We start from the raw sequence: 12,453 nt of genomic DNA on the forward strand, positions 1-12,453 counted from the left end.
TTTGCTGAGTGCATCAACTGGTTAGGACAAGGCAAAGGTCTTTAGTTAAAGCTGGTATTGTATTTACCCACAGTTCAAGTATGTTTAAATAGTTAACCTTTTAATAAAATAGTGTTGCACTACTTCAAGTGTTGGTGACCTGTATGTGATCCAGAACACCCAACACATCATGACACCAGGAGCGGTCGCATACTAGCACTTCTTAGACCTACCTGCAAGTGACCTGCCTTCCACCAGCATTCCGTCATTCTGCAACATGGACATCAGCCTGCCGCCGCCGCTCCGCGTCGCTGGCAACCTCGGGGCCAACTGGAAGATTTTCAAACAGCGCTTCCAGTTCTTCCTCAAAGCCACAGACAGGGAGGGTGCCTCGGACACCAGAAAGATTGCTCTTATCCTCTCCACGGCCGGGGACCATGCCATCCATATTTTCAACTCTCTCACCTTTGCAGACGACGAAGACAAGACAAAGTTCAAGATGGTTCTCTTCAAATTTGACACTCACTGCAGCGTAGAGGTAAATGAAAGTTTCGAACGCTACGTGTTCCAGCACGTTTGCAGGGTAAGGGCGAACCTTTCCAATCCTTTTTAAAATAAAATATATATTTATTAAAGTTTTTTAACACAATTTTTCTCCCTTACAAACAATAACCGCCCCCCCCCCCCCCGTAACAAAAAAAAAAGAGAAATCGCGCAGAGCAAGATATATACCCCCGTAACAAAAAAAAACGAGAAATCGCGCAGAGCAAGATATATACATGGCAAAACGATATATTTACTCAGCTTTGTACACTGGCCCTCACCCGTATGTGCCAGTTTCCCCAACCCTTCATGTTATCTCTTGCTCATCCACCCTCCCAGGCAGTCCCCCTCTCCCCCCGCCCCCCAAGGTTGCTGCTGCTGACCGACCTTCCTCTAACGCTCCGCGAGATAGTCTAGGAACGGTTGCCACTGCCTGTAAAATCCCTGCGCAGACCCTCTCAAGGCAAACTTAATCCTCTCCAACTTTATGAACCCAGCCATATCATTTATCCAGGCCTCCAGGCTGGGGGGCTTCGCCTCCTTCCACATTAGCAAGATCCTTCGCCGGGCTACTAGGGACGCAAAGGCCAGAATGCCGGCCTCTTTCGCCTCCTGCACTCCCGGTTCGTCCACTACTCCAAATATTGCTAGCCCCCAGCTTGGCTTGACCCGGACTTTCACCACCTGAGATATTGCTCCCGCCACTCCTCTCCAGAACCCCTCCAGTGCCGGGCATGACCAAAACATATGGACATGGTTCGCCGGGCTCCCTGAGCACCTTCCACATCTGTCCTCTACCCCAAAAGAACCTACTCAACCTCGCCCCCGTCAAGTGCGCTCTGTGGACCATCTTAAATTGTATAGGAATGAATAGGAATTAACCCTACCTAGGGCATCAGCCCACAGACCTTCCTCGATCTCCTCCCCCAGCTCCTCCTCCCATTTATCCTTCAACTCTTCGACCAGCACTTCCCCCTCTTCTTTCAACTCCTGGTGTATTTCCGACACCTTGCCCTCCCCGACCCATACACCCGAGATCACCCTATCTTGAACTTCTTGTGCCGGGAGCAACGGGAATTCCCTCACCTGTCGCCTCACAAAAGCCCTCACCTGCATATATCTAAAGGCATTTCCCGGGGGTAACTCGAACTTCAGGAGTCAGGAGGGCTAGAAGGGGTCATGAAAAGGCATTGGCAAATAGGGTTAAGGAAAATCCCAAGGCTTTTTACACTTACATAAAAAGTAAGAGGGTAGCCAGGGAAAGGGTTGGCCCACTGAAGGATAGGCAAGGGAATCTATGTGTGGAGCCAGAGGAAATGGGCGAGGTACTAAATGAATACTTTGCATCAGTATTCACCAAAGAGAAGGAATTGGTAGATGTTGAGTCTGGAGAAGGGGGTGTAGATAGCCTGGGTCACATTGTGATCCAAAAAGACGAGGTGTTGGGTGTCTTAAAAAATATTAAGGTAGATAAGTCCCCAGGGCCGGATGGGATCTACCCCAGAATACTGAAGGAGGCTGGAGAGGAAATTGCTGAGGCCTTGACAGAAATCTTTGGATCCTCGCTGTCTTCAGGGGATGTCCCGGAGGACTGGAGAATAGCCAATGTTGTTCCTCTGTTTAAGAAGGGTGGCAGGGATAATCCCGGGAACTACAGGCCGGTGAGCCTTACTTCAGTGGTAGGGAAATTACTGGAGAGAATTCTTCGAGACAGGATCTACTCCCATTTGGAAGCAAATGGACGTATTAGTGAGAGGCAGCACGGTTTTGTGAAGGGGAGGTCGTGTCTCACTAACTTGATAGAGTTTTTCGAGGAGGTCACTAAGATGATTGATGCAGGTAGGGCAGTAGATGTTGTCTATATGGACTTCAGTAAGGCCTTTGACAAGGTCCCTCATGGTAGACTGGTACAAAAGGTGAAGTCACACGGGATCAGGGGTGAACTGGCAAGGTGGATACAGAACTGGCTAGGCCATAGAAGGCAGAGGGTAGCAATGGAGGGATGCTTTTCTAATTGGAGGGCTGTGACCAGTGGTGTTCCACAGGGATCAGTGCTGGGACCTTTGCTCTTTGTAGTATATATAAATGATTTGGAGGAAAATGTAACTGGTCTGATTAGTAAGTTTGCAGACGACACAAAGGTTGGTGGAATTGCGGATAACGATGAGGACTGTCTGAGGATACAGCAGGATTTAGATTGTCTGGAGACTTGGGCGGAGAGATGGCAGATGGAGTTTAACCTGGACAAATGTGAGGTAATGCATTTTGGAAGGGCTAATGCAGGTAGGGAATATACAGTGAATGGTAGAACCCTCAAGAGTATTGAAAGTCAAAGAGATCTAGGAGTACAGGTCCACAGATCACTGAAAGGGGCTACACAGGTGGAGAAGGTAGTCAAGAAGGCATACGGCATGCTTGCCTTCATTGGCCGGGGCATTGAGTATAAGAATTGGCAAGTCATGTTGCAGCTGTATAGAACCTTAGTTAGGCCACACTTGGAGTATAGTGTTCAATTCTGGTCGCCACACTACCAGAAGGATGTGGAGGCTTTAGAGAGGGTGCAGAAGAGATTTACCAGAATGTTGCCTGGTATGGAGGGCATAAGCTATGAGGAGCGATTGAATAAACTCGGTTTGTTCTCACTGGAACGAAGGAGGTTGAGGGGCGACCTGGTAGAGGTATACAAAATTATGAGGGGCATAGACAGAGTGGATAGTCAGAGGCTTTTCCCCAGGGTAGAGGGGTCAATTACTAGGGGGCATAGGTTTAAGGTGAGAGGGGCAAAGTTTAGAGTAGATGTACGAGGCAAGTTTTTTACGCAGAGGGTAGTGGGTGCCTGGAACTCACTACCGGAGGAGGTAGTGGAGGCAGGGACGATAGGGACATTTAAGGGGCATCTTGACAAATATATGAATAGGATGGGAATAGAAGGATACGGACCCAGGAAGTGTAGAAGATTGTAGTTTAGTCGGGCAGTATGGTCGGCACGGGCTTGGAGGGCCGAAGGGCCTGTTCCTGTGCTGTACATTTCTTTGTTCTTTGTTCTTTGTTCTCCTGCAGTGCCCCTAGGCTCGCAAACGTCCCGTCGATGAACAGGTCCCCCATTCTTCCAATCCCCGCCCGATGCCAGCTCTGGAACCCCCCGTCCATCTTCCCCGGGACAAACCGGTGGTTACCCCTGATCGGGGACCACACCGATGCTCCCATTGCACCCCGGTGCCGTCTCCGCTGGCCCCAGATCCTTAGCGTTGCCGCAACCACCGGGCTCGTGGTATACTTTGTCGGCGAGAGCGGCAGCGGTGCCGTCACCAACACCCCCAGGCTCGTTCCTTTACAGGATGCCATCTCCGTCCTCTTCCATGCCGCCCCCTCTCCCTCCATAACCCACTTGCGGATCATCGCCACATTTGCTGCCCAGCAGTAGCTCCCCAGGTTTGGCAGCGCCAACCCTCCTCGGTCCCTACTGCGTTCCAGGAACCCTCTCCTTACTCTCGGGGTCTTATTTGCCCACACAAACCCCATAATACTCCTGCCTACTCTCTTAAAAAAGGCCTGAGTGATCACGATGGGAAGGCATTGAAACACAAACAGAAACCTCGGAAGGACCACCATTTTGACCGACTGCACTCTACCCGCCAGCGAGAGCGGTAACATGTCCCATCTTTTGAAATCCTCCTCGATTTTCTCCAACCTCGTCAGATTCAGTTTATGTAGGGTCCCCCAACTCCTGGGGCTATCTGGATCCCCAGATACCGAAAGCTCCCCTCCGCCCTCCTCAGCGGTAGGTCCCCTATCCCTCTTTCTTGGTCCCCCGCCTGTAATACAAAGAGCTCACTCTTCCCTACATTGAGCTTATAGCCTGAAAACTCCCCAAACTCCCTTAGAGTCTGCATGACCTCCACCATCCCCTCCATTGGATCCGCCACGTACAGCAACAGGTCATTCGCATATAGCGACACCCGATGATCTTCTCCCCCTCGGACCACCCCCTTCCATTTATTAGACTCCCTCAATGACATGGCCAATGCGAACAACAGGGGGGACAGGGGGCACCCCTGCCTCGTCCCTCGGTACAGTCGAAAGTACTCCGACCTCCGGAGGTTCGTCACTACACTTGCCATCGGGGCTCTGTAAAGGAGCTTAACCCAATTGATAAACCCTACCCCGAACCCAAACCTGCGCAGCACCTCCCAGAGGTACTCCCACTCTACTCGGTCAAAGGCCTTCTCCGCTGCCACTATCTCCGCCTCTCCCTCCTCCGATGGCATCATTATCACGTTTAAGAGCCGCCGCACATTGGTGTTTAGTTGCCTGCCCTTTACAAATCCCGTCTGGTCCTCGTGGATTACCCCCGGGACACAGTCCTCGATCCTCGTGGCCAGCACTTTTGCCAGCAACTTTGCATCCACATTGAGGAGCGAGATCGGCCTGTACGATCCACATTGCAGTGGGTCCTTGTCCCGCTTTAGGATCAAAGAAATTGTTGGGGGCAGGGTCCCCTCCTCTCTTGCCTCATTAAAGGTCCTCACCAATAGCGGGGCCAACAGGTCTGCGTACTTCCTGTAGAACTCCACCGGGAATCCGTCCGGTCCCGGGGTCTTCCCCGCCTGCATGCTCCCCAAACCCTTGCTCAGCTCCTCCAACCCAATTGGTGCCCCCAAACCAGCCACCTCTTGCTCCTCCACCCTCGGGAATCTCAGCTGATCTAGGAATCGTCTCATCCCCTCTTCCCCCGCTGGGGGCTGAGATCTGTACAGCTCTTCATAAAAGGCCTTGAATACCTCGTTTATTTTCGTCGCACTCCGAACTGTGGCTCCCCTTCCATCTTTGACTCCCCCTATTTCCCTCGCTGCCATCCTCTTATGGAGCTGGTGTACCAGCATCCGACTAGCCTTTTCCCCATACTTGTAGGTCGCCCCCTGTGCTTTCCTCCTCTGTGCCTTCGCCTTCCCTGTGGTCAACAGGTCAAACTCCGTCTGGAGCCGTCGTCTTTCCCCAAGTAATCTTTCCTCCGGGGCCTCTGCGTATCTCCTGTCCACTCTAAAAATCTCCCCCACTAACCTCTCCCTTTCCATACCCTCTGTCTTCTCCCTATGAGCCCTAATGGAAATGAGCTCTCCCCTGATCACCGCCTTCAACGCCTCCCATACCACCCTCACCCGCACCTCCCCGTTGTTGTTGGCCTCCAAGTACCTTTCGATACACTCTCCTCACCTTCCCACACACCACCTCATCCGCCAGCAGTCCCACATCCAGCCGCCACAACGGCCGTTGGTCCCTCCCCTCGCCAAGCTCCAGTTCCACCCAGTGTGGGGATGAGCGCCCTACCCAGAACAAAGAAATCTATCCGGGAGTAGGCTTTGTGTACATGGGAGAAGAAAGAAAATTCCCTAGTCTGCGGCCTTGCAAACCGCCATGGGTCCACTCCCCCCATCTGATCCATCAACCCCCCTAAGTACCTTGGCTGCCGCCGGCCTCTTTCCAGTCTTTGATTTGGAGCGGTCTAGTGCTGGATCCAACACTGTATTGAAGTCCCCTCCCATTATCAGGCCTCCTATCTCCAGGTCCAGAATGCGCCCCAACATGCGCTTCATGAATCCTGCATCGTCCCAGTTCGGGGCGTATACGTTTACCAACACCACCCACGTCCCTTGCAACCTACCACTCACCATTACATATCGCCCTCCATTGTCCGCTACAATAGTCATGGCCTCAAATGACACCCGCCTTCCCACCAATATTACCACCCCTCTATTCTTCGCGTCCAGTCCCGAGTGGAATACCTGTCCAACCCATCCCTTTCTTAGCCTGACCTGGTCCGCCACCTTCAGGTGTGTCTCTTGGAGCATGGCCACGTCCGCCTTCAGTCCCTTTAAGTGCGCGAACACTCGAGCCCTCTTCACCGGCCCATTCAGGCCCCTCACATTCCACGTTATCAGCCGGATTGGAGGGACTCTCACCCCCCCCAAGCCCCGCCGACTAGCCATCTCCTTTTCTGGGCCAGTCCCGTGTCCACGCCTCCCTCACCCTCCAGTCCCCCAGAGGGGGGATCCCCGTCCCGACCACCTCTTCTGTGTCCCATTCCCTTTCGGCCAGTGCAGTAACAACCCTTCTCCCCCCCCCCCCCCCCCACCCCCCCTCCCCTCCCCCCGCTAGACCCCTGTCTAGCTTTTTTGCTCCCCCCATGTCACTCCCGTAAGTCAGCTGACGCCTGCTGACCCCGGCTTCCCCCGCTGTCCCATTGACCTCCCCGCATGGGAGTCTCCCAATCCATATGCATTCCTTCGTTCCCCTTCCCACCTTTCTTCCCGCGCGCGGGAAAACACCCCGCGCTTTCCAAAGCCCGCTCCGCCCCCTCTGGCGCAGCTCCTGTCGCGGCCTTGTCTCTCTCCCCCAGCCCATGTAACATTTCCTGCACGTGATTGACCCCCTATATACAACAACCATTACACATCAAACCTCAAACATCCCCCCTACCCTCACAAACCCTCAGTTAGAGTCCAACTTTTCGGCTTGTACAAAGGTCCACGCCTCTTCAGGCGTTTCGAAGTAATAGTGTTGACCCTTGTATGTGACCCACAGTCACGCTGGCTGCAGCATTCCGAATTTCACTTCTTTCCGGTACAACGCCGCTTTGGCCCGGTTGAAACCCGCTCTCCGCTTTGCAACCTCCGTGCTCCAGTCCGGGTATATTCGGATCTCTGCATTGTCCCACTTACTGCTCCGCTCCTTCTTGGCCCATCTCAGGACCCACTCTCTGTCCGTGAACCGGTGGAACCTCACCACCATCGCCCTTGGCGGCTCATTTGCCTGGGGTTTCTTCGCCAGCACCCGATGTGCCCCGTCCAACTCCAGCAGCCTCGAAGGGGCCTTCGTGCCCATCATCGCCTTGAGCATCGTGCTCGCGTATGCCCCGGCATCAGCCCCCTCCACTCCCTCAGGGAGACCCAGGATTCGCAGATTCTTTCTCCTCGACCTGTTCTCCAGGTCTTCGAGTCTTCCCACCCACCTCTTGTGTAGTGCCTCGTTCTGCTCCACTCTCACCGCCAGGCCCACGAGCTCGTCCTCGTTCTGACTGACTCTTTTCTGTACCTCCTGGATCTTAGCTTCGTGGACCTTCTGGGTGATCCCGAGTCCTTCAATTGCCGAAAGCATAGGCGCCAACATCTCTTTGCGCATCTCCTCGCGCGGCTCCTTGAAGCAGCGCTTGATGAACTCCTGCAGCTCCCCTTTGTCCCTGGCCGCCGCCATTTTGTTTTCTTTCCCTCGCTTCTCCCGTTGCTCCAGTGCCGCTCCTTTAGCCGTTACACTTCTGGTCCGTTTAAAAAGTCTATGGAAACTCCTGAAAAAGGTCTGAGAGTCAGTTCCAGACGGGAGCTGCTGAATGCACGACCTACTCCTCCATGGCCGCCACCGGAAGCCTCGTCCCTGCTGCTTCAATGGCCTTGGTAGATCTTTTCACAGTTGTTCCCTCTGCTGCTAGAATTCACCTTTGATAGAGTCAAGTCAGATTGCAGCTTTAACCTTGCCCTTCCCCCGCCTGCATGCTGGAAGAGGCTTTTGTCTAAACCTGCAGGCAAAGCCAAATCTTTTACTGTTTCTGCCGGGTCTAGTAGCCAAAAGACATAACATTCCTGGGGGACACTGCCAGGGGAATGCTGCAGTCTTCTTGCCACGCCGGGAAATGTCAAACAAATGCCGTGGGGGCGCTGTAAAAGAGCCCAAAAGTCCGTTCCAAGCGGGAGCTACCGAATATGCGACCTAGCTCTGCATAGCCGCACCCGGAAGTCTTCCAGTCCTTTTTAACGCACCTCCGCATCCTTGCGCAATCTTGCAGCTATGGGCCCACCTCCAACTCCATGATACGCGACCAGATCGTTTTCGGTGTTCCCCCTACGTCAGCAGCTTCTCAAAGTAAAGCAACTCACCCTAGCGACCGCCATCGAGACCCGTGTCCTACATGAAAATGCCACCAGTCGGTACTCCCATATACAAGTGGCTGAAACGGCGCGGCAAGGTCCCCACGAGGCGGAACGGGTCCAAGTGATTGAACACCTCCAGGGCCTCAGCCTGGATGAGGGCGGCCATTTCGCACGCTTTTCGCGGACTCCCGCACTTGTACGCACCAAACGAGGGGACGGCGACGTGGAGGAACGTAATGCGCAGGCACGCACCACGCAGAACGTGCTGACGTCACGACATGCGGCAACTGTGGCTCCACCCATTTAAAGGGGCAATGCCCCACAAAATCTCGACAATGCCTACGATGTGGAAGACTTGGACACTATGCTGCCTGCTGTCGAGCAGCTCCGCCTTCCAATTCATATCGCTTCAGCCAGCCTCGCAGGAATGTTCGGGCAATTCAACCCACGGTCACCGAGTCCGATTCCGACCTCTCACTCAATAGTGTCACCGAGGACCCGAAGGCGCCTTTTCGAGTCGGCGTCGTAATGAAAAACAGGCTATCCCCGAAGCAAAGACACCAGCCGCTGTCGGTATACAGCATCGATCCAGACGATGAGTGGTGTGCCACCCTGACGGTCAACCGGTCCCAAATACGATTCCGCCTGGACACTGGTGCCTCCGCCAATCTCATGGCGTGGTCTACTTTCCAAAGCCTTTGTGTCAAACCAACCATTCTGCCATCGGCCTGCCAGCTATTGGACTACAATGGCAACATCATTCCTGCTACCGGTTCATGCCAACTCGAAGTGACGCACAAGTCACGAAAAGCCATCCTTCCTTTCGAAATCGTGAGCTCCTCGAAGGACTCTCTGCTTGACGCACAGGCGTGCAAATTGCTAAACCTCGTTCAAAGAGTTCATTCTCTCCCTCCTCATGACACGTCTGCCTTCCAGGATGCTGACTTCAGGGCGCAACTCAACGCCATCATCAACCAGCACCGCGACGTCTTCGAAGGCATGGGCACTTTCCCATATACTTAGAAGATCAAACTCAAACAGAACGCCACGCCTGTGGTGCATGCACCTCGCAGAGTCCCAGCACCCCTCAAGGACCGCCTCAAGCAGCAGCTGCAGGACCTTCAAGACCAAGGAGTGATCTCCAGAGTTATGGAACCAACCGACTGGGTCAGTTCCATGGTGTGCGTAAAGAAGCCTTCCGGCGAGCTCAGAATCTGCATTGATCCAAAGGATCTGAATCGCAACATAATGAGGAAGCATTACCCAATCCCCAAGCGCGAAGAGATCACATGCGAGATGGCTCGGGCCAAGCTCTTCACCAAACTTGACGCCTCGAAAAGATTCTGGCAAATTCAACTAGACAGATCTAGCAGGAAACTGTGTACCTTTAACACCCATTTTGGCAGATATTGTTACAACAGGATGCCGTTTGGGATCATATCGGCGTCAGAAGTATTCCACAGGATCATGGAACAAATGATGGAAGGCATTGAAGGTGTTTGCGTCTATGTTGACGACATAATCATTTGGTCCACCACCCCGCAGGAACACATCAGTCGCCTCCAGCGCGTGTTCAAACACATACGGGAGCAGGGCCTACGCCTCAACAGAGCCAAATGCTCCTTCGGCCAGACGGAACTCAAGTTCCCAGGGGACCACATCTCCCAGTTGGGTGTGCGGCCGGATGCGGACAAGGTGGCTACCATCACAGCCATGAAAAAGCCAGAGGACAAGGCGGCGGTCCTCCGATTTCTGGGCATAGTCAACTTCCTAGGGAAGTTCATCCCTAACCTTGCCTCTCATACCACAGCTCTCAGGAACCTGGTCAGGAAGACGACAGACTTCCAATGGCTTCCTGCCCATGAGAGCGAATGGACAGAACTTAAAACCAAACTTACCACGGCCCCGGTATTGGCCTTTTTTGATCCAGCGAAAGAGACAAAGGTTTTGACCGATGCCAGCCAATCGGGCATTGGGGCAGTGCTCCTGCAACGCGATGAGGCCCTCGTTGCATATGCATCACGCGCCATGACCCCTATGGAACAGCGCTACACGCAGATAGAAAAGGAGTGCCTGGGCCTGTTGACCGGTGTCGTCAAGTTTCATGATTATGTGTACGGCCTTCCCCAATTCACCGTCGAGACCGACCATCGCCCGCTGGTCAATATAATACAAAAAGACTTGAATGACATGATGCCTCGCCTCCAGCGCATTCTGCTCAAACTCCGGCGATACGACATTCAGCTCGTATACACCCCGGGCAAAGACCTGATCATAGCCGACGCTCTGTCCAGGGCAGTCAACACCCCGTGTGACCCAGCGGGATTCGTCTGCCAGGTTGATGCCCACGTGGCCTCCAATCTACCGGCCACGGATGAACACCTCGTCAAAATTCGACGCGAGACTGCGGCTGACCCCCTGCTACAGCGTGTCATGCGCCACCTAACAGACGGGTGGCTCAAGGGCCAATGCCCGCCGTTCTACAACATTAGAGACGATCTGGCGGTAGTCGATGGTGTCCTCCTGAAGCTGGGCCACATTGTTATCCTGCACAGCATGCGCCAGCTCGTCTTGGAACAGCTACACGAGGGCCATCTTGGCGTGGAGAAGTGCCGCCAATGGGCCCGAGAGGCAGTGTACTGGCCAGGCATCAATGATGACATCGCTAACACTGTGCTCAACTGCCCCAGCTGTCAGCGGATCCAGCCGGCCCAACCACGTGAGACCCTACAGCCCCATGAGTTGGTCACGTCCCCTTGGTCCAAGGTCGGCATCGAGCTGTTCCACGCGCTGGGCAGGGACTATGTTCTGATTGTAGACTATTTTTCAAACTACCCAGAGGTGGTACGTTTGCACGACATCACATCGTCTGCAGTCATCCGTGCCTGTAAGGACACCTTTGCTCGTCACGGCACCCCACTCACTGTGATGTCGGACAATGGCCCCTGCTTCGCAAGCCAGGAATGGTCCAACTTTGCCAGGAGGTACAACTTTGTGCATGTGACATCCAGTCCCCTGTACCCCCAATCCAATGGCAAAGCGGAGAAGGGCATCCACATAGTCAAAAGGCTCCTCTGCAAGGCTGCCGATGCGGGATCCGACTTCTACCTCGCCCTGCTGGCCTATCGCTCGGCCCCACTGTCCACTGGCCTGTCGCCAGCCCAGCTGCCCATGGGTTGCACCCGGAGGACGATGGTGCCGTCCATTCACGTCCCAGACCTCGACCACGCTCCAGTCCTTCAACGAATGCACAGCACAAGGCGGCTCATGACGCCCGTGCGGCTGATCTCCCTGTTCTGGCTCCAGGTGACAATGTCCGTCTCCATCTTCCGGATGGTGGCTTGTCTGCAACCGCTGTTGTCCTTCGGCAGGTGGCTCCCCGCTCGTTCCTGGTTCGTCTACCGGATGGTTCCATTCTGTGTCGTAATCGGCGTGCCCTTCGTCTCGTTCCGCGCTCGCTACGTGTTCCTCTGCCAGTGCCAAGCCCTCCTGTTGTCCCTGACCTGGACTATGCAGAGATTCCTGTTACTCTGCATCCTCCTCACTCTGACGCAGTCCAGCCCGCTCCTCAGCTGGTGGCTCCTGACCCAGCGGTCAACCAGAATTCGTTGCCCACCTCAGAGACTTAATTTGTGAACTTTGCACTAATGGACTCTCTGGTCTGTTCTGTTCTTCCGTTTAATCGTTCAAGTGGTTTGTATATAGTGTTCATCTCGTTATTTGTGTGACACACTGTTTTTTTCTGCACCAGGCACCTTCCCATGTAAATACCTTAGTTTTATGTACATAGTCCTGTAAATATTTCGCACACACGTAGTCAGGAACATTCACCACACATTATTTAATGTCACACAGGCACATTGTTTTATATAAAAGGGGGGGGGGGGATGTCATAATATACACCAGTATATCATGGTGCAGACACACACTGATGGACACACAGTGGGACCAATCAACATACACAACACCACAGCCAATCACCAGTGAGAGCACACGCACTATAAAGACA

The sequence above is a fragment of the Scyliorhinus torazame genome, chromosome 16 (assembly GCF_047496885.1).
Source record: "Scyliorhinus torazame isolate Kashiwa2021f chromosome 16, sScyTor2.1, whole genome shotgun sequence".
NCBI lineage: Eukaryota > Metazoa > Chordata > Chondrichthyes > Carcharhiniformes > Scyliorhinidae > Scyliorhinus > Scyliorhinus torazame.